This window comes from Podarcis melisellensis (assembly GCF_964234715.1).
Source record: "Podarcis melisellensis genome assembly, chromosome: Z".
Taxonomy (NCBI): domain Eukaryota; kingdom Metazoa; phylum Chordata; class Lepidosauria; order Squamata; family Lacertidae; genus Podarcis; species Podarcis melisellensis.
In genome coordinates, this window is record NC_138547.1 from 37,249,229 (window position 1) to 37,276,367 (window position 27,139).

At 42.6% G+C, this 27,139-nt stretch overlaps 4 long non-coding RNA genes across 6 annotated transcripts in view; 2 read left to right on the forward strand and 2 right to left on the reverse strand.

Moving 5' to 3' along the window:
- Positions 1-27,139, reverse strand: part of LOC309362164 — a 71,618-nt gene that overhangs the window by 34,858 nt on the left and 9,621 nt on the right. Inside the window, exons 2-5 of one of the 3 annotated variants that reach the window (XR_014164816.1) lie at positions 15,700-15,807; positions 13,966-14,049; positions 12,166-12,332; positions 9,501-9,888 (exon numbers count right to left, since the gene is read on the reverse strand). This is a non-coding gene — a long non-coding RNA (uncharacterized lncRNA). Of the gene's footprint in view, positions 1-9,500; positions 9,889-12,165; positions 12,333-13,965; positions 14,050-15,699; positions 15,808-27,139 lie in introns of those variants that run through there. The other 2 variants (XR_014164815.1, XR_014164814.1) reach the window with 2 other exon arrangements.
- On the reverse strand, positions 5,447-7,841 carry LOC309362208. The gene is made up of 2 exons (XR_014164877.1): positions 7,750-7,841; positions 5,447-5,524 (listed from the first exon to the last, which is right to left on the reverse strand). It is a non-coding gene; the product is annotated as an uncharacterized lncRNA (long non-coding RNA).
- On the forward strand, positions 6,878-9,303 carry LOC309362161. The gene is made up of 4 exons (XR_014164810.1): positions 6,878-7,481; positions 7,771-8,126; positions 8,710-8,804; positions 8,944-9,303. It is a non-coding gene; the product is annotated as an uncharacterized lncRNA (long non-coding RNA).
- Positions 9,886-11,163, forward strand: LOC309362162. The gene is made up of 2 exons (XR_014164811.1): positions 9,886-10,173; positions 10,582-11,163. It is a non-coding gene; the product is annotated as an uncharacterized lncRNA (long non-coding RNA).

Consider the following 27,139-nt stretch of genomic DNA (forward strand, 5'->3'; position numbering starts at 1 on the left):
CTTTTAATGCAGCACTCCAAGAAATGCTGCACGTTTCAGAAAGTCACATAATGCACTCCAAAAACAGAAATTTTGAAACCATTTCAGCACTGTGTCATTTTTCTATTTTTCTGCATCTCTTATCTGAACTATGTACTTGCAGTTTCTTTGAGTATGTTTTTTCCAATTTATTTTTATTTGGTAGCCATTTCTCCCTTTCAGAGGAAGGAAAAAAAGCATTTGAAGTTCTCAGTGTCCCTGACTTAAGGGTCTGACTCCTCTGCCCTGCCGACCAAGCGCTCACTGGCTGGTGTGCCTTTCACTGTAGGGAGATCAGAAGAGGACCGCTACATTGGCAGAAGCCTAAGCAGCCACGAGCTTGCTATTCAGACACAAGGATATTGTTTTAGTCATTTATTCTTATTTTTAATTACTTGGCACCACAGGCAGCTCTCTCCAAAAATGGCAAAGGCTACAATCCCACCTACATGGGAGGAAGCCCCACTGAATTCAGTAGGACTTACTTCCAAGTAAGCAGCAGTGCTGCAAGGATCTCTCTTGGAAGTCCAAGTAAATAAACTGCCACAGCGGCCGGATTAAACCGACCTGTGCAAAAACTGCAAGGTTAGGATTAGGGGTAGGATTAGGGGTAGGGGTAGGGGTAGGTTTTTTAGGGTTGAATTTGTTGAGGGTTTGTTTTTTTAGGATTTTACGCCAGGAAATAAACTGCCACAGGGGCCGGATTAAACTGACCGGTGGGCTGGATTAGGCCCCCAAAATGGACTTTGGACATGCCTGATAAGTGCTTGGTCAAGCGTTATTAACTTTAGTGGGCTTAATTGTGACTTACTCCAGAATAAATAGGAGAGAAAAGAAGGGAATTGTGTTTTGAGATCTGATCATGAGCAGATCTTTATTTCTGAGAGGCAGCATTTATATTAATGCTTGGAGAGTTGACATTTACGTGGGGAGACTCATTGAGGTTGCTATCACCCATCTGTGACATAAGAAGACATATTTCTTGAAAGCTTGAAAGCTTAAGTAAGAGGTGCCAAGGTTCCCACTTGACCTCTGATCAGGATGCTCTTTTCTATATTCTTAGATGCTTGGTAACTGTGGATCATCAAGTCAATTTCCAAGGGAAAGAAAGTGGCCACGTGTTCAGTTATGGAAAACTTAATAAATATTTCATACAAAAATAAATAAATAAAATAAATACTCAATGGCCTGCCTTTCAAGTAAGTGGAAATGAAGCAGTTGGTTGCCATGGTGAAATTATGATGACACTGTCACTCTGTTGTCTCACTGCTGAAGTCGTAAGTCAGATTCAAGGGGGGATTTGCCCCCAAGGCCCTGCCTACCTAAAGTTTTCCAGTAAAACATGAAATGGTGCACAGGCTACATCTTGTTTGTGCGCTTATCAGGCATGTCCAAAGTCCATTTTGGGGGCCTAATCCAGCCCACCGGTCAGTTTAATCCGGCCCCTGTGGCAGTTTATTTATTTCCTGGGGTAAAATCCTAAAAAAACAAACCCTCAACAAATTCTTTTTTTTAAAGAATATTTATTAGAGTTTACAATAATAATAGAATTAAAGGAAAAAAGAGAAGAAGAAAAAAGAAAAAAAGAAGTAACAAAAATACAAAAATGAAAATATTTAAAAAACACATAAGGTTTCCAATGCTTATTTTTCATTAACTTATTTCCCAGACCTCCTCATACCTCTCTTTTTTGTATTCCAGTTCAGATTGTTAGTTCAGCAAATCCTTATCAATAAATTTTCACCTGTTTCTAAACCTTTTTTTCCATATTCTCTTAAAGCATTACAGCTGGAAACCACTTAAATTCTATCCAACATCATTCTAACATTCATTAATTTTGCAATATTTCTGTAAATAGTCTTTAAATTTCTTCCAATCTTCTTCCGCCGACTCTTCTCCCTGGTCTCGGATTCTGCCAGTCATTTCTGCCAGTCCCATATAGTCAATCATCTTCATCAACAACAAATGTTTATTCGTCTTTACACCCATCATGAAACACAACACAACAAAACAAATCAAATAAAACAGCGGACTCGTACAAACCACAAGTAATATAACACAGTTCACAACTCACAAGGACGGATATTTGCCATTCATAAAAAAGTTTAAGATTAGGACTAAAAAATTTTGGCATTACACTAAAATCAATATCTGATGTCATTTTAGAAAATTCTTATAACTATCAATAATCAGCTAACATTCCGTTCCGTCTCTTGTACGAGAGGACGGCTGTTAGGAATTTAGCAATTCTAGGCAATACATTCATCTTTATAGATGCAATTCGACCCAACAAGGAAAGCTTCAAATTTGACCAAATTTCTAAATCTTTTTTCACTTCCGTCCAACATTTTTCATAATTATCTTTAAATAAATTCCCATTTTTGGCTGTCATATTAATCCCCAGGTATTTCACTTTTTAACCACAGTCAAACCTACTTCATTCTGAAAGCTCTCTCTTTCAATAGCTGTTTAGTTTTTCTCTAAAACCTTAGTTTTTAACTTGTTCAATTTGAATCCTGCCACTTGACCAAACTCTTGAATTAGTTCCAAAACCCTTTTAGTACTAGATTCTGGCTCCTGTAACGTCAAAACTAAGTCATCTGCAAATGCTCTCAATTTGTACTGTTTGGCTCCGACCTGTATACCTTTAACCAACCGGTCCCTTCTAATCATGTTCAGCAGGACCTCCAGGGCCGATATAAAAAGCAATGGGGAAATTGGGCACCACTGTCGTGTCCCTTTTTCTATCTTAAATTCTTCCGTAACCACATTATTTACAATTAATTTGGCCTTTTGTTCAGAGTATATTGCACCTATACCATTTTCAAAACCTTGGCCTGCCCCCATACCCTGTAGGTTCTTTTTCATAAAACTCCAAGAAATGTTGTCAAAACTTTCTCCGCATCCACAAATATCAGAACTGCTTTAGTGTTTATATTCAATTCTAACTTTTCCAGAATGGCCCGCTTGGTCCTTGTGAATCTCATCCATCAATACTTTTTTCAATCTTTTGGCCAAAATGTCAGCAAAAATTTTGTAATCCACATTTAATAGGGATATGGGACGGTAGTTCTTAAATTGAGTCTTTTCAGTCTCTGTTTTCAGTATAAGCGTGATATACGCCTCTTTCCACGACTCTGGTGCCCTTTTCCCTTCCAAAATTTCACTGCAGACTTCCTTGAAAGGTTGTAATAACCACTCCTTCAGAGATCTCCTTCAGAGAAATTTTTGCTGACATTTTAAAGAGGCGTATATTTGTAATGTGGATTACAAAATTTTTGCTGACAGAGACTGAAAAGAGGACTGAAAGGAGATCACTGAAGGAGTGGTTATTACAACCTTTGAAGGAAGTCTGCTTCAGAGATCTCCTTTCAGTCCTCTTTTCAGTCTCTGTCAGCAAAAATTGCAGCTATAAAGATGAATGTATTGTCTAGAATGTTTTTTTTTGTTTCAAACATTGCAAATTGTGGACAAGATGGACTGTTTCAAGAAGCGGCAGAAAGATATTTCTAGATTTGTCTGGCAGGGCAGGAAGCCCAGAATAAAATTTAAGATATTAACTGATGTAAAGGAAAGGGGTGGATTTGCCCTGCCAGACTTTAAACTTTACTATGAATCAGCAGCATTCTGCTGGTTGAAAGACTGGCTGCTTCTTGAGAACACAGACATTTTGGATTTAGAAGGTTTTAACAACGTTTTTGGGTGGCATGCATATTTGTGGTACGACAAGGTTAAAGCACATAAAGCATTCAAAAACCATATTGTCAGGAAAGCATTGTTTAATGTTTGGATAAGATATAAGGATTTATTGGAAAATAAAACACCAAGGTGGTTGTCACCAATGGAAGCAAAAGCTCAGAAAAAGCTCAATATGGAGGCCAAATGGCCGAAATATTGGGAAATTTTGGAACAAGAAGGAGATAGATTGAAACTGCAGAGTTTTGAGAAATTAAAAAACAAAGTGCGAGATTGGCTTCATGATTTCCAGATAATGGAGGCATATAATTTGGACAAGAAAATTGGCTTCCAGGTGGAAAAATCAAAATTAGAAACAGAGCTGTTAGAACCTAAAACTAAGATTTTGTCAAAGATGTATAACTTGCTGTTGAAATGGAACACTCAGGATGAAACGGTGAAATCTGCTATGATTAAATGGGCACAAGATGTTGGACATAACATTATGTTTGCTGACTGGGAATAGTTATGGACCACAGGTATGAAGTTTACGGCATGTAATGCCCTAAGAGAGAATATTATGAAAATGATTTACAGGTGGTACATGACCCCACTCAAGCGTGCAAAAATTTATCATTTGCCCGATAATAAATGTTGGAAATGTAAAGAAAATGAAGGTACATTCTATCACCTTTGGGGGACGTGCCCAAGGATTAAGGTTTTCTGGGAAATGATTTATAATGAAATGAAAAAGGTATTTAAATATACCTTCCTGAAGAAACCAGAGGCCTTTCTCCTGGGCATGATCGGCCAATTGGTGCCAAAGAAGGATAGAACTTTCTTTATGTATGCCACAACAGCAGCAAGAATACTTATTGCAAAGTACTGGAAGACACAAGATCTACCCACTCTGGAAGAATGGCAGATGAAGATGATTGACTATATGGGACTGGCAGAAATGACTGGCAGAATCCGAGACCAGGGAGAAGAGTCGGCGGAAGAAGATTGGAAGAAATTTAAAGACTATTTACAGAAATATTGCAAAATTAATGAATGTTAGAATGATGTTGGATAGAAATTAAGTGGTTTCCAGCTGTAATGCTTTAAGAGAATATGGAAAAAAAGGTTTAGAAACAGGTGAAAATTTATTGATAAGGATTTGCTGAACTAACAATTTGAACTGGAATACAAAAAAGAGAGGTATGAGGAGGTCTGGGAAATAAGTTAATGAAAAATAAGCATTGGAAACCTTATGTGTTTTTTAAATATTTTCATTTTTGTATTTTTGTTACTTCTTTTTTCTTTTTTCTTCTTCTCTTTTTTCCTTTAATTCTATTATTATTGTAAACTCTAATAAATATTCTTTAAAAAAAAGAATTTGTTGAGGGTTTGTTTTTTTAGGATTTTACCCCAGGAAATAAATAAACTGCCACAGGGGCTGGATTAAACTGACCGGTGGGCTGGATTAGGCCCCCAAAATAGACTTTGGACATGCCTGATAAGCGCACAAACAAGATGTAGCCTGTGCACCATTTCATGTTTTACTGGAAAACTTTAGGTGACTGTTATCTGGTAGGCAGGGCCTTGGGGGCAAATCCCCCCTTGAATCTGACTTACGACTTCAGCAGTGAGACAACAGAGTGACAGTGTCATCATAATTTCACCATGGCAACCAACTGCTTCATTTCCACTTACTTGAAAGGCAGGTCATTGAGTATTTATTTTATTTATTTATTTTTGTATGAAATATTTATTAAGTTTTCCATAACTGAACACGTGGCCACTTTCTTTCCCTTGGAAATTGACTTGATGATCCACAGTTACCAAGCATCTAAGAATATAGAAAAGAGCATCCTGATCAGAGGTCAAGTGGGAACCTTGGCACCTCTTACTTAAGCTTTCAAGCTTTCAAGAAATATGTCTTCTTATGTCACAGATGGGTGATAGCAACCTCAATGAGCCTCCCCACGTAAATGTCAACTCTCCAAGCATTAATATAAATGCTGCCTCTCAGAAATAAAGATCTGCTCATGATCAGATCTCAAAACACAATTCCCTTCTTTTCTCTCCTATTTATTCTGGAGTAAGTCACAATTAAGCCCACTAAAGTTAATAACGCTTCACCAAGCACTTATCAGGCATGTCCAAAGTCCATTTTGGGGGCCTAATCCAGCCCACCGGTCAGTTTAATCCGGCCCCTGTGGCAGTTTATTTCCTGGCGTAAAATCCTAAAAAAACAAACCCTCAACAAATTCAACCCTAAAAAACCTACCCCTACCCCTACCCCTAATCCTACCCCTAATCCTAACCTTGCAGTTTTTGCACAGGTCGGTTTAATCCGGCCGCTGTGGCAGTTTATTTACTTGGACTTCCAAGAGAGATCCTTGCAGCACTGCTGCTTACTTGGAAGTAAGTCCTACTGAATTCAGTGGGGCTTCCTCCCATGTAGGTGGGATTGTAGCCTTTGCCATTTTTGGAGAGAGCTGCCTGTGGTGCCAAGTAATTAAAAATAAGAATAAATGACTAAAACAATATCCTTGTGTCTGAATAGCAAGCTCGTGGCTGCTTAGGCTTCTGCCAATGTAGCGGTCCTCTTCTGATCTCCCTACAGTGAAAGGCACACCAGCCAGTGAGCGCTTGGTCGGCAGGGCAGAGGAGTCAGACCCTTAAGTCAGGGACACTGAGAACTTCAAATGCTTTTTTTCCTTCCTCGGAAAGGGAGAAATGGCTACCAAATAAAAATAAATTGGAAAAAACATACTCAAAGAAACTGCAAGTACATAGTTCAGATAAGAGATGCAGAAAAATAGAAAAATGACACAGTGCTGAAATGGTTTCAAAATTTCTGTTTTTGGAGTGCATTATGTGACTTTCTGAAACGTGCAGCATTTCTTGGAGTGCTGCATTAAAAGTATTCTCTTGGAAGTCTTCTTTTGTAACATAAGAAAGCTGCCTGGATCAGGCCACTGGCCCAAGTTCAGCATCCCATTCTCACAGATGCCTGTGCAAAAACTGCAAGCAGAATCTGACCACAACAGCCCTGATGATTCTCAGGAACTGATATGCAGAAATATGTCACCTCTGAACCTGGAGGTAGTAGGTTGCCATCACTTGACACATTGCTGAGTTCTCATGGCATCCACCTGGCTTCTTCCCCACCCCCACCCCAAGAATCTGGGAGCCATAGTTTGGGTCCTTGGGTTTGGTGCTTTTGTAACTGGATTTATAATGGGTTTTAGTCAAATACAATAAATGATTGATTGATTGACTGATGAAAAAGTGTTTTTTTCCTGAGATGCTAACTTTCTCTCTGCATGTCATTCCTTCAACAGCTTCCTGTGCAAAGATAAGGTTTGCTTTCATTGCTGTGTTCATTTGTGTGTTGGACTAGTGTTGTGTGGAAGGAAATGTAACCACTGGGCTGAAAAATGTCTCCCTCCTGTCCCCTTGGGTTTCCAGTGTGGCCTTCATAGATATTGGCACAACTTGGGGAGGGGGGTGTTTTGGCTGCTGAGCTGTGCTCACCATTGTGAGGGCTGAGGGGGTGATGGTGATGCCTCCCCAGCTGCTGCCATTGTCTGTGGGTTGACTGTGATGTGACAAAAACATTTGTCAGCTGAGCGGGTATAAATGTGGGCCCAGGCGCAAGCCTCAGCAGTTGCCCTCCCCAGAGAGAAATGGGCAGCTCGGTGGCACTCAGCCCAGGCAGCCTCCTGTCCCGTGGCGGCAAGCCGGCAAGCGGAAGGAAGCAATCACCCGGTGCTGGGATGCTGTGGAGCAAGGAGAAGGCAAGTCCAAAGATTACTTGCTGGTGGGATCGCTACTTGAAGGTCACTGACACTCAGCTCTGAAGCTGGTTGATGTCTGGCAATGGACCTGATGAGGTTGCAGCTGGTGGATGGTTGTCAGAAGAATTTGCATTCAGACTAGTGGATGTTGTGAGGCTACGCTGGCTGAGATGGGTGCAAAGTGGTTTGGAAGCCTTGTTTGTTAACAGGCAGCCAAACAGAGGAGGAATCTGGGGGGACGCTGTCGGGTGTTGGCCATCCCACTCACCTGTTTGCCTTTGCCTTACAGGGATGTCTGGAGCCGGTGAGGTTTTCCCCAAGTCCAGCCTTCAAAGTCATCAAGAGAACCGCAGAACATCCCTATTTACATCGGAGAAGTGAACGTGAAATACTGGCAGTGAGGAATGGGCAAGGCCTTGGCCATACTTGAGAGAAGGAGCTTTGAAGGGAGACTGCAGGCAGACATCTGCTGCACTGCAAGTGATGGGGCAGTGGGGAGAGAAGAAAATGAGGGAGGGAACATTAGGCCACATTAGGTGCACCACTGGAACTGCTATGAAGTCACTTTAAACAGGCATGGCTTCCCCTCAGGGATTCTGGGAACTGTAGGTGGTTAAGGGGACGGAGACTTGTTACGGTGCTTAAGTACAGTGGTGCCTCGCAAGACGAAATTAATTCGTTCCACAAGTTTTTTCTTCTTGTGAGTTTTTCGTCTTGCGAAGCACGGTTTCCCATAGGAATGCATTGAAAATCAATCAATGCGTTCCTATGGAGACCGTCCAGGGACAGAGGGGAAGCGCCGCGCGCCTTCCCCTCTGTCCCCAGACCTGTTTAAAGCAAGGGGCGGCGGGGAGAAGATTGCTTCTCCCCGTTGCCTTCCCCAGACCTGTTTAAAGCAAGGGGCGGAGGGGAGAAGATCGCTTCTCTCTGTTGCCGCCCCTTGGTTCAAAAGGGGTCCGGGGACAGAGGGGAAGGCGTGCTGCGCTTCCCCGCTATCCCTGGAGCTTGCGGGGCAAACTTGGTTTTGCGAAGCAAGCCCATAGGGAAATGCGTCTTGCGAAGCGGCTAAGAAAACGAAAAAGTCCTTCGTCTAGCGAGTTTTTCGTCTTCCGAGGTGTTCGTCTTGTGGGGTACCACTGTATTAGGATTAGGATTAGGGGTAGGATTAGGGGTTGGCGTAGGGTTCCCTTCTTGCCAGGGAACTCTGGGAATTGTAGCTCTAGTTAAGGGTTAAGGGTTAGGGTTAGCGTCAGGGGCAGGGATAGGGTTGGGGTTCCCTTGGCAGGGAACTCTGGGAATTGTAGCTCTAGTTAAGGGTTAAGGGTTAGGGTTAGCGTCAGGGGCAGGGATAGGGTTGGGGTTCCCTTGGCAGGGAACTCTGGGAATTGTAGCTGTAGATAGGGGGAAGGGTTGGGGTTAGGGTTCCCTTTTTGCCAGGGAACTCTGGGAATTGTAGCTGTAGATAGGGGGCAGGGTTAGGGTTCCCTTCTTGCCGGGGAACTCTGGGAATTGTAGCTCTAGTTAAGGCTTAAGGGTTAGCGTTAGGGTTAGAGTTAGGGTTAGCGTCAGGGGTAGGGGTGGGGGTTGAGGTAAGGTTCCCTTCTTGCCAGGGAACAGGGGGTCCCCTAACAACTCTTGGCACCCTTTTCCAACTATAGCTCCCAGAGTCTTTGGGGGTGTTTAAGCCATGAGTGTTTAAAGCGGCTTCATAGCACGTTAAATGGTGTGGATGTGGCCGTGGCCTCCCTCACCCCATTGCCTCTTATTCATGAAGAATTGAAAGGATTTCCCAATTCAAATCTCTCGGAAACAGGAAACAGAAAGAAGAAAGACTTTGTCTCTCAAGCCATTTTGGAAGGTCTTAACTTGAAATGCTCTGTCCCCATTGCCTCTTATTCATGAAGAATCAAAAGTATTTCCCAATTCAAATCTCTCAGAAACAAGAAACAGAAAGAAGACACTCAGCCTAGGCGGTCTCCTGTCCCGTGGCGGCAAGCTGGGAAGCGGAAGGAGGCCTGGTGCTGGGATGCTGTGGAGCAAGGAGAAGGCAAGTCCAAAGATTACTTGCTGGTGGGATCGCTACTTGAAGGTCACTGACACTCAGCTCTGAAGCTGGTTGATGTCTGGCAATGGACCTGATGAGGTTGCAGCTGGTGGATGGTTGTCGGAAGAATTTGCATTCAGGCTAGTGGATGTTGTGAGGCTACGCTGGCTGAGATGGGTGCAAAGTGGTTTGGAAGCCTTGTTTGTTAACAGGCAGCCAAACAGAGGAGGAATCTGGGGGGACGCTGTCGGGTGTTGGCCATCCCACTCACCTGTTTGCCTTTGCCTTACAGGGATGTCTGGAGCCGGTGAGGTTTTCCCCAAGTCCAGTCTTCAAAGTCATCAAGAGAACCGCAGAACATCCCTATTTACATCGGAGAAGTGAACATGAAATACTGGCAGTGAGGAATGGGCAAGGCCTTGGCCATACCTGAGAGAAGGAGCCTTGAAGGGAGACTGCAGGCAGATATCTGCTGCACTGCAAGTGATGGGGCAGTGGGGAGAGAAGAAAATGAGGGAGGGAACATTAGGCCACATTAGGTGCACCACTGGAACTGCTATGAAGTCACTTTAAACAGGCATGGCTTCCCCTCAGGGATTCTGGGAACTGTAGGTGGTTAAGGGGACGGAGACTTGTTACGGTGCGTAAGTACAGTGGTGCCTCGCAAGACGAAATTAATTCGTTCCACAAGTTTTTTTTTCTTGTGAGTTTTTCGTCTTGCGAAGCACGGTTTCCCATAGGAATGCATTGAAAATCAATCAATGCGTTCCTATGGAGACCGTCCGGGGACAGAGGGGAAGCGCCGCGCGCCTTCCCCTCTGTCCCCGGACCTGTTTAAAGCAAGGGGCAGCGGGGAGAAGATTGCTTCTCCCCATTGCCTGCCCCGGACCTGTTTAAAGCAAGGTCGGAGGGGAGAAGATCGCTTCTCCCTGTTGCTGCCCCTTGGTTCAAATGGGGTCCGGGGACAGAGGGGAAGGCGCGCTGCGCTTCCCCGCTATCCCCGGAGCTTGCGGGGCAAGCTTCGTTTTGCGAAGCAAGCCCATAGCTCTAGTTAAGGGTTAAGGTTTAGGTTTAGCGTCAGGGGCAGGGATAGGGTTGGGGTTCCCTTGGCAGGGAACTCTGGGAATTGTAGCTGTAGATAGGGGGAAGGGTTGGGGTTAGGGTTCCCTTTTTGCCAGGGAACTCTGGGAATTGTAGCTGTAGATAGGGGGCAGGGTTAGGGTTCCCTTCTTGCTGGGGAACTCTGGGAATTGTAGCTCTAGTTAAGGCTTAAGGGTTAGCGTTAGGGTTAGAGTTAGGGTTAGCGTCAGGGGTAGGGGTGGGGGTAGAGGTAGGGTTCCCTTCTTGCCAGGGAACAGGGGGTCCCCTAACAACTCTTGGCACCCTTTTCCAACTATAGCTCCCAGAGTCTTTGGGGGTGTTTAAGCCATGAGTGTTTAAAGCGGCTTCATAGCACGTTAAATGGTGTGGATGTGGCCGTGGCCTCCCTCACCCCATTGCCTCTTATTCATGAAGAATCGAAAGGATTTCCCAATTCAAATCTCTCGGAAACAGGAAACAGAAAGAAGAAAGACTTTGTATCTCAAGCCATTTTGGAAGGTCTTAACTTGAAATGCCAATAAAGGTATTTTTATTGTATTGTGTTGTATAGTGTTGTGATTAACATGGGAAGTAGGGTGGTAAAATACGTTTGTCTTTCTGCATGCGTTTATAGTAGGCATTTTGCACTCACCTGAACCCTTGAAGGGAAAGGGACAGGGCACAATGGGAAAGGGTGGGGCAACCGGGCTGCTTAAACCACACCCCTTTTCTAACGGAAGCACCATGGGGGGTGGGCCCTCCGAGAGAGAACAACAGAACAGACAAAGAAGACGGAAGTGGCGCACAGTTCCTTCTGTTCCCTCTTCCAAAGAATGGAATGTCAACACACAAAGCATGTGATCCAGTAGTCACACACACTCTGCAGCACGGGAGAGAATGAAACTCCGGACATCCAGCTCCCCCTTCTCTGCTTCTCTTGAACTCTTTGACTGTAACCCTGTACAAGCTTTTTTCAAAGAGGGCCAGATTTGATGAAGTGAAGGGCCGTGAGAGCCGCCGAAACAGCCAACCCAAGTTGTTAACCTTTTTTTAGGGTTGGATTTGTTGAGGATTTTTTTTTTAGGATTTTACCCCAGGAAATAAATAAACTGCCACAGGGGCCGGATTAAACTGACCGGTGGGCTGGATTAGGCCCCCAAAATGGACTTTGGACATGCCTGATAAGCGCACGAACAAGGTGTAGCGTGTGCACCATTTCATGTTTTACTGGAAAACTTTAGGTGACTGTTATCTGGTAGGCAGGGCCTTGGGGGCAAATCCCCCCTTGAATCTGACTTATGACTTCAGCAGTGAGACTACAGAGTGACAGTGTCATCATAATTTCACCATGGCAACCAGCTGCTTCATTTCCACTTACTTGAAAGGCAGGTCATTGAGTATTTATTTTATTTATTTATTTTTGTATGAAATATTTATTAAGTTTTCCATAACTGAACACGTGACTACTTTCTTTCCCTAGGAATTGCATCCCTAGTATTGCATCCTCCCCCCCCAGCCCCTCCCCAAAGCTTGCTGCACCCCAAGGCGTTTTGCACTCACCTGAACCCTTGCGGGGAAAGGAGCAGGGGACAATGGGAAGGGGCGTGGTGACCAGTCTGTTTAAACCACACCCCTTTTCCAACAGAAGCGGCAAGGGGGGTCAGTATCCAGCACCCCCTTCTCTGCTTCTCTTGAATTCTTTGACTTTATGGGGACAAGCACAATTACTGGAAAGAGATTGTTGGTAAGACATGGCTCAAAGTAAAGCAATGGGCTGGCACTGAAGCCAGTTAGGCTGCTTTACACTGACATAATGCACACTTTAGAGAGTTCCAACAACAGTTTCCCTATTCTCATGAAGAAAAGATGCCCAAAGAGTTCAAATGATGCTTCGCCATAACAGGGTTGCGCATTGTTGGTTACATTTTGACAGCAATAATATGAAGATTTACAAAACATAAGAAAAGATCCCTGCCTGATCAGACTAGAGACCGATCTGGTTCAGCGTTCTGTTTCAACAACGGCCACCTAGATGCCTATGGGAAGCCCACAAGTTGGGCGTGAGCACAATAGTGCTCATTTCAATGCAGCCACTACATATGACTCCTCCACAGTATGTTAAAATTGTTACTAAAATCACCCCCTTACTGTACCTAAAGCAAATTTGTGGAGGTGCACTTGTAAGTTCTGTGGGAGCGATTCCATTATCAAAGGAATATATGTTCCTGAGTATGTTTGCCTGACTGAAAGGTGTCCTGGAAGTCTGATTTAGGCCTCTTACTTGTCTGGATGGAGGATAGAGAAGGGTGAGTAAGCATGTGCAGAAATTAGCCACCAATACACATTAAGATCTATATTAGTAGTTCCACCCCCTTTGCCTCGGCCCCACCCACTACTGTACAGGCATTTATTTTGTGTTTTTATCTCTTTTTTATATGCTATGAACCACCCTCCCTACAGATGAATGCCTACAGATGAACTACAGATGAATACAGGTACACAAATTTATTTGCTTGTTTGTTTGGTGGCTGTTTGAAGACTGCCTGAAAGGGAATGTGGCCCTAGTTAAAAACCAAAATAATATCAGGAGCTACAGTTAAAACAGAGGCAAATGTGGTCATTCGCTTGAGTAAAATAATCAAGGAACTTCAAACAATACCCCCTCCCTCTGAAATATTTCCATCTGTGCACTCTCTCTCTCTCTCTCTCATATGCACACACAAAGAAAGAGAGAGCGAGAGAGATGGATGGAAGGAAGGAAGGAAGGAAGGAAGGAAGGAAGGAAGGAAGGAAGGAAGGAAGGAAGGAAGGAAGGAAGGAAGGACCTACTCAGAAAGGTACCATCAAGCATATGAAAGCTCTGAGTAACATTCAGTTAATGGAGAAATAACTTCTCCCAGGAAGCAAAGACTTCTTCGCTGCTCTTATCCAAAACTAGCCAAGCCTCCCAGCAGCTGTCCTTGCTGCATTTGCAGTTTGCACATCTGATTCACACTCCCAGAAGGCAAGATACACTATTGATTAAAGATTAAAACATGATCTGGGGTTCTACTGGGCAAACTCGAAGAAACCCAGATGGAACTTTTTTTTTTTTTTTTTTTTGCTGGGAGATATGGGAATTTCAAGAGCAGATGTGACAAGAAACAGATTCTGCAAAGGCCTCCAGGTAATTCTAGCCTGTGTGTCATCGTCCCCCGCCCCCACATTTTTCACTGAGATCAACCCATTATGTGCAACCCTTTCAAAAACTCCACTTTTCTTCAACACACATGCACACAAATATTGAGACATTCCTAGACTTTCAAAAGGTATCTCTACTATTATGTCTAATATCTGGCTTCCTCTAATAGCAGACTATACCTTCAAATCACTCTTCAGGGACTTGCTTTCACTTAAGACTTGACATTCTCTTATTGCTTATTTCAGAAGCGGCTCAATTTAGACCTAGTAAGAAAAGCAGAACAGTTACTCACCATTGTGTTTTAGTCAAGTTCACAATAAGGGAAAGTGGCTTTCAGCAAAGCCACGATGCTGCCCAAAAGCATACATTTAGCTTTGAGTTAAGTCTCTCTCTCTTTCTCTCTTTGGCATCATTGAGTAAAAGAGATGAAATTATGAAAGAATTGTGCGCTAAGAGGTCCAATAATAACCATTCCATTATGGCTTTATATTCCTAATCAGCACCTTTTAAAAAAGCTTTTTATGGTTGTTGCAGTGGGGAGCAGAGAAAAGAGAAGATGCCCCCGAGAGATATTCAGGAAAACTAAGACCTTCCGTGTACCTCACTATCATGCTCTACTTTGAGCTCTATTGCAATTATCTCTGTAAATCAGCTGGTAGCAGCTTTTGCCCGGCTCCTTCAAAGTGGCACTCTTTTTGCCTTCACTCTTATGTACCTTCATTTCCCCCTTCTGTGACATCGTCACATAGCCAGACCTCATTTTGCGACCTCCTTTGGAATTCTCTTTTTACTTCAACTCAGTTTTTACTTCAAACCATCATTCTTCTTGCCCCTGCTCTCAATTCACTTTGCTTTTTACAATGTGACATCATCACATGGCCAAAAGTTATTTCATGCGACAATGTCGTTGTTTCTACAAAGAGGATTGAAGTTAAAATTTTAAAATACGGCATGGAAGCATTTAGCTGAGAAAGCTGTAAACATTAGTGAACAGTCATGAAAGTGTACACTTTTTATTATCTTTGAAGAAACACTTTGCCCTCACCCAAGTCCATAAAAACTATTTTCCCCGCCCTACACTGAAAATGTTCCCCAGAAAATACTTTACAAGTTCGGACTATCTTGTTCCTGTGCAGCTGCTCAAACTCTGTGCTGAAATAATGTAAGAAAATGGTTTGACTTCACAATAATTTACTTAGGAGCATCCCAACATACTACATAGTGAGATCACCCATGTGGAGGCAGACCAATGGAAATGGCCATTTCTGTTATTTATTTATTGAATCATGACAACACTTCACCCTACAGAAAGCCCACCATTTATTGAAGGTTTTTTTTCTCAAGGGTTGTGCTAAAATCACTGCAAATGACAAGGACATAAGTTACATTTCAGAGGTGGAATCCAATGAAGCACTCATTTAAGTCACAGAGTGGTAAACTGACCCTGCTAGTGAAATGTTTTGCACAAGTAGAACGTCATTGTTGCACACACACACACACAAATGCATAAGCAGGTTGCTGGTTACCTTGTTGCACAATAGATTGTGCAATCTGTTGCTCAACAGGTTTCTGCTTGTGCGACCATTGCATTTGATTCCTCTGTTGTGCAACATTTAAACATCAAAATTTACCATCACTAGCACAAGATCCCTTGCACTAGTAGGCAATGTTGCATAAAGCCCACTTTGTAGAAAGGAGAGGATAAGTGATGTCATTATACACAATAATTACTCCAAAGCGCCACACCACTGGCTAGAGCAAGATGAATTATTCAGTATAATTTTTTCCCATTCTAGATAATGTGCAAATTTGCTTCAATAATATTCCTGGCATGTGTCAGGCTGTTATCACTGTTGTTGTGGAAAAATAAACACTGCCTATAAATACTTAAGTAGACAGTCCTTTTTACCCACCTTCATCTTTGAGTGAAAGGAAAATGACAGGAACCATCTTATATCCCAATCACACGGATAGTGGAGTATCATTACCAGCACATGGACTTCTTCACTACTACTGGAATTCTGTCATTAAGCAGAGGAAGAAGGATGGACAACAAAAAGAAATATTGCAATATGAAGGTGCTGGTGACAAGTTACCATAAATATTTCACTATAGATTCATATAGCCTTTTCAAGATAATCGGCTTTGAAGGCTCCTACTGGATCCAAAAAGAGAATATTTAAGTGTAGGCCTTGTTAAAAGACTTTTAAGAGGAATGAATAGTGTGCATGTGGATGGGGGAGACTGGGGCATATGCTCATACTGCTGGGTTTAACTGGAGAAGGAATGTCAGGCTGGCTGATTGAAAAAGCAAATGAAGTTTGGTTCTAAATATAAGGGTGGGGGAGCACACATTCCATGTTCTTTTGATACTGCATCACAACATTTTGAAATTACATTCTTTGAAGTCATTCAAGAGACTCATCAGATTACTTGCACTCTCTGATCAAAAGTGATATTTTTGTGTCGTGTGTTCCAGGACCAGCAAAGGGAATTTAATACATTGGAGTGTTCTCATGTGTTAAAGTATATTTTGGACTTCTACCACTTTACCTGCTCGTCAGTGGCTACTAGTGATGATGGCTATATTACCTTCAGTATCAAAGGCAGTGTCACTCTGAATACCAGTTGTAAAGGATCACAAGAGGGCTATTGTGCTCATGTCCTCTATGTAGACAGAAGTATACCTAGTGTCCTTGCACCCTTCACAGGGAGCTGTATTGGTTGGGCTTCCACCCAGGAAAAAAAATTATTTACTCCAATAGCCACATTACAAACTACTATATTTTATGCAACCCAAGTACTTGAAACATCTGGAGTAAGGGCAAGGCAAGAAAGAAGGGCATTTTTATTTATTTTTTTGCAAGCCTTTGTGCCACGGTGCGAGATGGGAAGCTTCTCTCATAGTGCCAGCAGCAGCACATACTCTCCATTGTCTGAGATGTGGGGTCATTTTTGTTTGTGTGTGTGCACGCGTGTGCACACACACGCACACACACACTGGGCCTCTGCCACCAGTGGGGTCCAGTTCCACCAACCCCTAGTTACACATCTGAATGTGAGATTCCCATGATCGGTCTGCTTGAAGAAAGGATGCTGGGCTTTGCAGACTTTGGTCTGAGGTACCAGGGATCTTCTTATGTTCCTTTGCCTTTGCATTGATGATATCCCCATTGCTCTATATACCATGGGTAGAAAAACATGTGCTTCAACAGATGATGTGGGGCTCCACCTCTCATCAGCCCCAGCCAATGCTATCAAAGGCCATGGATGATAGGAGCGGTAGTCCAGCGGCCACATGGGTGTCCCATTTCTGCTCTACTGTACGTCATTACTGTGCTTATTGATGTCAAATGCAGATATATATTTTCAATTATAGTTGCTACATTTACTTCAGTTATAGTTCTTACATTTACATTTTCCTTAACTGATCATCATGTTGGACTGACTGGACAAGGTCCCATCCTTGTGTACTTTGGACAAGGTCTAGAAAGTATGAAGTGCCTATGCATCTTCTACTGATCTGAGGCTCAAACCTATGCATAGTGGACATACTGTGAGTTTTATCAGAATTCAAGATAACCACCAATTCAAGTGGCATGCATAGCAAGATCTGTGTGCTTCACATTCACTGAAATAATAGTGTACACTGGAAAGGCAGGTATAATTATGTTTTTAAAGGTTACTGAACAGCTTTGTGTGAAGTCATTCATAGGTCAGCCATGTCATGGAACCCATTATTAGCTGTCATTATTGCGTAAAGTAGGCTGAAGGAAGGTTTCTCAGGTAATTGCTAATGAGGGCATGTGTAATTTGTTCCACATTGTTTGATGAATGATGTACTGTAGTTTCCTGCTTAGTCTTCAGCCGTGGGAGGTTGTTTAAAAAAAAAGGGACTCCTTTGAAAACCCTGCAACAATGGATTTTTGAGTTCTGTTCATGAAAAGCATACATATTCAACTCAAATCAAGCTAATTTTCAAAGGAGAGTGCATTCCAGAGGATTGCCATGCTTAACCTCTATCTGAGGGCCCTAACTTTCCCCTGGGTAAATGGCCATACAGCCTAAATGTTGTTGTGCTTTATAGTGACAGACACACTAAACACAATCTCAAATTAACAAGAAGCTTGGTAAAACAAAGTACTAGAATCACGTCATGTCATGGATGTTCTCAAACATGCCTCCTTTTCTAAGGCAAGTTCAACCTTAGTTGCCTATGTATGCTTTTCATGCAAGCAGATCGATAGTCCGTTGTGGCAGGTTTCCAACAAATGCATTTTAAAACTCCAGGTGATCTTGATGGTAAATGTATCATTGTGTTTCTTTGTTTTTGTTTTGCCCAGAAATATTTTGACAACTTACCCCAACGAAACACATTTGTTTGGAATTGGGATGCAGGAATATTGACAGCCCAGGAAACTAGCAAGGATGCATACCAGAGGGCATGAATCCATGGCACCAGGGCCTGAAGGGAGTCTACCAAGCAGCTACCTTATTCCAAATTCGACCATTGGTTCATCAAGCTCAGTCTATACTGTGTCTGACTGGCTGAGGCTCTCCAGCATTTCAGAGAGAGGACAATCCTAGCTCTACCTGGAGATGCCAGGGTTTGAATCTTCTGCACGCAAAGCTGATGTTCTATTAATATCTTACTATCCTTCCTCAATGTTGTTGGACTCCTCAGGTAGCATGGCCATCCGTCAGAAATGATGGGGATTGTAGTCCAAAAACATAGCCCTTTGATCTGTATCTCTGAGTAGCTCACTACAGGAAGTAGCAGAGTTCAAACCTGTAAGTTCCCCACTTGTAGCCCCAGCAGCTGCTAGCAACAAGTGGTGGTCCTTTCTGACTACATACTCCAAGGTATACCTAGTGAATTATGTCAGTTTCTATTTGTCTCATATCCTCACTGTCTGATCTTTGTGTATATCTTTTGGTGTACCTTCACCCATATCAATACTGTCATAATTTTATTGTTAAGTGAAATAAACTATAGCAACTTAACAGCTAAAATATTCCTGTCGTTTACCTTCCTGCCACAGCGGTACCTATTTATCTACTTGCACTGGCATGCTTTCAAGCTGCTAGGTTGGCAGGAGCTGGGGCAGAGCAACAGGAGCTCACCCCGTTGCATGCATTTGAACCGCCAACCCTCCGATTGGCAAGCCCAAGAGGCTCAGTGGTTTGGACCATGGCGCCACCAGTGTCCCAGTATAAATTCAGTATTCTCAGTAAGAATGTTGTGGCATCAATATTTGATTTGTAAAGATGATTTTCCAGTCAATAGCCAATAGTATAATCTAATCTCAGTATAGATGGTACTATTGGCTATTGACTGGAAAATCATCTTTACAAATCAAACATTGATGCCACAACATTCTTCCAGTCACAAATGCAAATGCTGACACTTTCTGATATATCTTAATTACTACTAAAAGTAATCGTATCAGTATGACTACTAGTCATGGCAAAGCATCTTACATGACTTATCAATAATAACAATCTGTCTGAAAACTGATGTTCAGATATCTCTTCTTAGAACTTGATATAGTGGACTGGAAAGACTTCAATATTCCTACAGCCACAAGTAGAGAATATTTATACAGAAATAGCAACTTTCTAGTGCTTTACAACCTATCTCCGGGAATCTCCTAGACATCTGAAATCACAGGAAGTTTCTAACAGATAGTGAATATGGTTTAGAAATTTAAACTTGACCTCCTAGATTCCAAGGTATTGACACTGATTCAACTTGTTACTCATGGCTCCCATTTTAAAAGGTGGTGGCTGAACTACAGGATGAATCCATATCATGCATGAGATGAAATAGGCTGATGCTTATGCCATGCCACTATCTATGAAATGGTTAAAATGTCACAGAACCTTTTTTGAATAATTGGGATACTGGTTGAACTTTCACACTAGCAATTCCCAGGCTAAATTGATTTATTCATCCCTCCACCCCTTATTTTCGTGCCATTTCTACAGCATCTTTTAAATGAATGGTCTACAGCAACCTGTAAACATCAAACACAGCTCTATCCAACTTGCTGCAACAATATATTATTTCATTTTTGGTCAAGCCAAGTTAATGACGCCTTTCCATCATGATCATTTCATCCAGGTTGCACAGAATGAATTATAATGCATGCAGGCCTTAAGGTATTGCTTTTCGCAGCTTAAAGATTATACCACAGGATAATTTATTATTTCAGCTCTCTTTTGCTTATTCCTCTTCCCCTCCCCCAAAATTGAATGGGGACATCAATATGATGAATGTCTTGAATGGATCAGAAACTGTCCACATCACACATATTTTAAACAATGTCGGATGGAAATGCAAACAACTTACCTCTTGGACGATTAACAAGCAGTTCTTAAAAAGTAAAATGCAAAATAGTTTGCAATATCAGAGTATTTGAAGATGACTTATGCTTGTTATTGAAACCTGAATCTATACATAATCTAATCTAATTTGTTAGACAACTTGGTTAAGACAATGCTTGACATTAACGTTCATGCTGAAAATATTAACATATTAAATTGCTGTTGACTTGTTGATAACTGAGGCTATGAAAACAAATCAATTAATGTAGTTCAATCTGGCATACCATATTTTTTCATGTATTGGGATACCGTATAAGACACCCCCTATTTCTGGGGACTCCAAATTAAGAAAACACCCCTCAGCACTACCCATGTATAAGACGAGCCCCCATTTTAAACTCTTTTTTTTTTTTGTAAAAAAAACCCTAGTCTTATACACGGGAAAATATGGTAATCACAATGAGGTGCAATAGATTTTATCAGAACCTTAATTCTGATAAACCTTAATTCAAACCAGGAAACCTCCATTATTCAAAGGAGTCCACTGGCTGCTCTTGTTTCCTTTTCTCCAGAGGTGTTTCTCCTTAGGTGGCTCTCATAAGGAGCTTGCACTCAGAAGGAAGCAATGGTGAAAATACATTGTAATTGGTATCTCAACAAGAAAAGACAGCAATGTGTGGACAAGGATGGAGGAATCTGTTAGTTTTGTGTTTTTCATTTCCCCAGTATTCAGTTCTCTCTATTTCCTTATCAGTTTACATTTCAATTAATATGTGCAATTTCTCCGATATAATGCATTTTGCACACTAACTTTGCAAAAGTGCTTGTTTATTTACTTATTTAATAAATTTGTATACCGCCTTTCAGCCAAAGATCACAGGGCAGTTCACAGCATAAAAATACAAAATGAAAAGTACGCACTGAAGCAAAAACAAAATAAACCATTAACCCCCACTCCCACAGACACATTTAAAGGTTAGAAATGTGTGGTTGATGAGAAACATTTTTGCTTGGCAACTAAATATATGTAATGAAGGCACCAGGCAAGCCTCCATGGGGAGAGCATTCCACAAGTGAGTAGCCACCACAGAAAAGGCCCATTCTCACTTTGTCATGCTCCAGATCTCTCATGGAGGAGGTGCATGAAGAAGAGCCTCAGATGATGATCGTAGGATCTGGGTCAGTTCATATAAGAAGAAGCAGTCCTTGAGGTAATGAGGTCCTGAGCCATTTAAGATGTTATAGGTCAGCACCAGCAAAATGAATTGGGCCTGGAAACTTACTGGTAGTCAGTGTTTTTGGGCCAGGAGTGGTGTAATATGCTCAAATCATCATGTCCCAGTGAGTAAGCTGGCTGCCAAATTCTATACCAGCTGGAGCTTCTGAACCATCTTTAGTGGCATCCCTATCTATAATACATCAAAGTAATCTAACCTAAGAGTTACAAGAGCATAAACAACAGAAATCAGGCTATCTCCGTCCAGATGTAGGCACAACTGGGACACCAGCCCAAGCTGATGGAAGGCACTCCAAGCCAGTGAGGCCATATGAGCCTTGAGCAACTGCAAAGGATCCAGGAGTGCCCCCAAGATGTGTAACCCTATCAAGAACAGGCAACCTCCCATTTTTATTTGCTTTTCATTTAAAAAGGGGACAGGAAGCACTGCCTTCATTTTAATTTTGGTCTTACAGTTTGGGCAGATCTGATTGGCTTTGCAAACTGTGATGTCATAACAGCGGCTAGATGAACCATTATTGGCTGGATCATATAGCTAACCATTGGAAATATGTGTGTGTGTGTGTGTGTGTGCAGTCAAAGCAACTGCTAAAAGCTGTAGTGAAGTGGAGCAAAATGGTATAAAAATAGCAATATGTTTGGGGATCTGAAACTCCCCTTTTCACTCTGGAAATATATGCCCACATAAATTCAACCCAGCCCTTAAAAATATTCAACATCACTTTAGGAGAGTATATTGTGCCTAGCACTGTTTTGTGAGACTCTTTTTTTTTGCGGCAATTCTAACTGCGGTGTGGATATATTTTTTGAAAGCTGAGCCCACATAAATGTAGTTTGTGAAAGTGGTAGTCCCCCCCCCCACACCTCCAACTCCGCCGCACACACAGCTGAGATATTCCTTCTTTATCACTGTGAGTGACATTTCTTTAGAAACCTCTCCCTTGGGGAATCATTGCAGGAAGTGCATTTTTCAGCCTATTGTAGAGTGTTTCGGGGGGGGGGGGATATATAGAAATATTGCCGTGCTGGGTTGAAATGATGGGTTAGCTGTAACACTGTTTTCATTCTGCTAACCATATTGCAGAACAATGGGAGTTACATATTTTGGAATGTTGGGTCCCCCTTCCAATCCTAGTCTCTTACTCTTAAAAACAATGAAGCTGGAGAGGAGAGGGCAATAACTGCTGATGACCTGGGATAAATGATGCCTGGAGCACCCCCAATCTGTTCCTTTATGTCAGGGATGGAAAATCCATGGCACTCCAGATATTTCCTTGGAAAATGCTCCTGGCTTATCTCCTTGGTAGAGCACATCTAAATGCTGCAGATTTAATCATTGGCACCTATAGGTAGGGGTGGGAATTTCCAGTCATTGAAGGCCAGTGTGGGGACCTGTGCCTATTCACATATTGCTGGATTTCAACTCTCATCCAACCCAGCCACCATGACCAGTGGTCAGGGATGATGAGGATAACACATTGGCTGCCAGGAACGTGGCTCCCCAGGATGCAGCAGAAGAGTCAGCCCCAGAAACTGAACTAAGCGAGCAAGGGGCCGACTCTGCAGAGGAGAGCTGTCTGGCAGAGTTTAGAGAAGACAGCCCAATCCCCCCTCCTTCCCATGGAAGACACTGCCAGCTCCCTGAGAGAGGAGGAGTTGGAAGTCAGCCAGAGCATTGCCAGGCAACCAGCAGATAAACCAGAGTCAGGGGTTGTGTCTTCTGGGAGTGGGGAAGAGACAGGCCAGCAATTCAGTCCCCGCACTAGGAGATTAGAGAAGCTCAGAGAGCAGTGGAAGGGAAGGAGGAGAAAGGTGAGACTTTGGCGTTCTTTCTTCTGGGGGAGGGAGGGACAACGAGTCAGATTGAACAACTACTGTTAATGAGAGCACCCTGTTCACCATGCTCTGGGTGTGTTTTCCTTGTAAATAAACTTATATAAAATTGCTGGAGAGTCCTTGCTGCTTATCAGGATGCTTGCCTGCCAGTGATTGTTGGATTGGTCACCTTTGCTTTATATGAAAGCTGTAATATACCAGGTCAGACTGTGTGTCCATTGAGTCTAGTACTCAGTTGGTTAGAACATTCTGCTAATGCCAAGGTTGCAGGTTCAATCCCGATATGGGATAGCTGCACATTCCAGCATTGCAGGGGATTGAACTCAGCATCCCCCTTAACTCTATGATTCTATGATTCTACTTGTGTCTTCCAGTTGTTGAGAAACCCCCATCTAAGACAGCCAGCAAGGATAGTTGATGGTCAATGACTGCCAATGGCTGGAGCGATACAGCTTTCCCATCCCTGCATTATTTGTGTGGATGTTTACTCTCCATTGTATCCCACTCCTCGATTCTGTTTCAGCTTTCAACTAGAGGGGTTCTGTTCACATGTTACATTCAATGAGTGTACAATCTCTATACATGTGTACACAAATAGTTGAGCAGTACACTGAAATGTTATCCAGTTTGTTTGGTTATTGCATTTGTATCCCACCCTTTTCTCCAAGGAACTTAAGGCGGTGTACATGGTTGTCCCATTCCTCATTTGAACCCCAGAATAGCCGAGTGATATAGGTTAGGCTGGGGTAGCGACTGGCTCAAGGTCTCACAGTGAACTTCGTGGCTGAGTGGCTATTTGAACTCTACTCTCTCAGGTACTAGTCCAACACTCTAACCTCCTCCCCACATTAGCTCTCATTGTGTAACGTTCAAGGGATGTACAGTTGTTGATCTGTACAAATTAAGAAGCACACACTCTTTCAAACGAGCACTTTTAACAGTGTGGAATCAGCTTATACTTTTGTCAGAATGACATGTGAAAAAGTATTGGCATAATTTCTAATATTAATCCGGGAACTGAAGTAAGTTCCATTTTGTGCAGTTTCCAGTTCCTTCATTTTATTTACACTTTCCAAAACAATATGTAAACCCAAACACAGCCATTCCTCCAAATTTGTACCTCTCCAGTTTTTACAATGCAGTTGTTTGACCAGCTGTTGTTGTTGCTTGGGGTAAATGTGCATATATATGTGCATATATTAGTGAAAATATACAGAAATGCATTATATATTGGGGAAATTGCTTTGGAGAAGCAAAATTGCATACAAATATTTGGTAGATTGGTAGAAATTCCCGCAAAAATGCTGATGTGCAAATGTAGGAAACTGAACTTAGAACTGGGGGTGGGGAGAAACTGAAAGAAACCAAAATTAACAGATCTGACCTTCCCTATTCCCACCCATACATGTACAGTAGTGAAATATCTCCCCCTAGAAATATTAATAATAAAGCAACCTGGATGTGGGCCTCGATATGACCCTTCCTCACTGGGATAGCAGTGGGAATGCTCTGTTGCTCATTGAGCACGGTCCATCTCTTACGTGTTTTGTTTTTGTTACCCCACAAATGTCTCCTTATCTGCCTCTATTGGTTCCTCTGCTCCCAGCCCTTCCAGTCTGTTAAGAGGAGGGTCAACAATGAGCAGAAAGGATGGATGAATCAATCAATCAATCAATCAATCAATCAATCAATCATGCCAGCGTTAAAAATCTTTGATTCTTCTTGGAACATGCCTCTTTGTAGCCTGGCCCTTGGCGTGAAGAAGATCAGAGCATCATAAAAATACAGCATCACTTTTGGGTAGTGTAAATTATTGCTGTTGCTAGAATAATCCTCAAATTATTCAGTGCCTTAAAGTTTTATGCCCTTTATACACGTCGCCGTGTTTATTTGATCAATTATTTTTTATCCTGTTTGGGATTTCTTTATGAAAAAGAATAAAAGATGTGAAGCTGATATGTCATGTCAAGTTTTTTTTTGTTTTTTTATCAGCATGTCCAAACAATTTTATATTGGTGATTTTTTTTTTTAGATCAAAGGATGCCAAGTTATTTCTTACTTGTTTGATTTGAAAAATCTGACCAAGAATAACAGTGCATCACAGAAGAATAACTAGAAGAGAGCAAAGAGGGAAATTAGATGCTTGTTCTAACATGTATTGAATGATTTATTTCAACAGGAGGATTTGTATCATCATCATCATCATCATCATCATCATCAATTCATTTATTTACTGCATTTCCCGCCTCCTTTTGACCTCACTGTTTACCACCCGTGTGTGTGTGTGTGTCATTTCCACACTTAGCATTTAAAATGGTATTGTCAGGGACTGGGCAAAGGAGGAATGGTGGAGACCGTCTCCCCATCATGACCCTTCCAGGGAGGAAGAGGAAGACAGTATAGATTTACAACAGGGGTTTGAGGGAGGTCGCAGCTCAGAGGCAGATGAAGGGGGAAGCTGGGAAATCATGGGAGAGCTGAAACAACACCCAGCTGACATGTTGTCATTAGAAATCGCTCCAGAGCCTCCATTTCTCAGAACCCAGCAAGCCTTAAAAGTAGGAGAGGAAAGAGCTTGAAGACAGAGGGCACGTAGCAGCACCCGTAGAGGAGGTGATGAGAATGACGAATGAGAAAGTGAGAGAGACGGGGTGGAGATTCATTTGAGACAATACCATTATCCAAGAGGCTGGGTTCTATAGCCTCCCTCTGTAAAGACTGAAATAAAAAAGATGGTAAGAAACTTTTCCTTGTCTTTATTCTTTCCTGGGCAACCAGCCACTGACAACATCCTGGCAGGTATGTAGTTCCTGGTTTTTCGGATATGTTTGGCATGCTGCCACAGAGTGTTATCATTATTTAGCTAGTATTCCAGAATAATGTAATAAAAGAAAAACCCCTGCTTTTTCTTATACTATAAAGATAAATAAAAATCCAGCTTTTTCAGAAGACCCAGAATGGATCCTCAATGTTTTCATATGTTGGGCATGTATACAACCATCATACTGGTGGGGTTTTTTTTTGGGGGGGGCGAGATTGGGGTTGGTGGACGTGGCTTGGGATACATCTGTTTCATGCCTGTGAGCTGTCAGTTTGTGAGCTCAGTTCAGAGGAGAGATGTGGCAGACGGAGATGATGGTACTAAGTCCAAGTGCTGTGAAAGAGAGCAACCATTAGCTGCTGAAAAAGTTTCATCATAATAGCCAGGTTTGCTCAGGCAGACATTTAGTTCCTCTTCTAATCTCCTATACTCCTGCAAGATTAGAATTTTTGAATACTAGGCATTTGCCAACATACCCAAAAAAGGCACCGGAGGGAGACCACAGCCAAGCAAGCAAAGAGCAGGGTGAGTCCCCCTGGCCTGGCAGTGCTGTGCGGCCTTACACCCTCACCCAGCACTTCTGAGGACTGGACCGCCAGGCAGCACAGCACAGCCTTGGGTGGGGCTGGCACTGAGAGGCTGAGCTGAGGGGCTTGCTGAGGGACAATATGCATTGCCCATCCTCTCCCCACCTGGATGCCAGCAAGCAGCAGCCAAGTCCCCTCTCTGGTGGGGGACTTGAAGTGTGTTGGGTCTGTGCTAAAACACCAGAAGGGAGGAGATGAGAGTGGGCACTCCAGGAGAGAGAGAAGTGGGTAAGCAATTAGCCACCTCACCTGCACTCTCACACGGTGGCTGCAGTGGAGGCTGGGGCAGCTTGGCCCAGTCAATTTTGGGAGTGCCCGTCCCCTCCAAAAAAATTTTTGTGTGGGAGTAGAAAGGGTCTGAGTCCCTTTAGGATCGTGAGCCTATCTCTACATAACTCCCTCCCACGTTAAGCAGGTACTGTCCTTACTGCCTGCCAGGCTGTTTCATTTTGGGAGGCCTTTGCACCCTGAAGACTTCTCAGATGTTTTACTTTTTGGGGAAAGGGGATTTAGATTCATGAGGTTTTTAGCTCGAGGGGATTTGA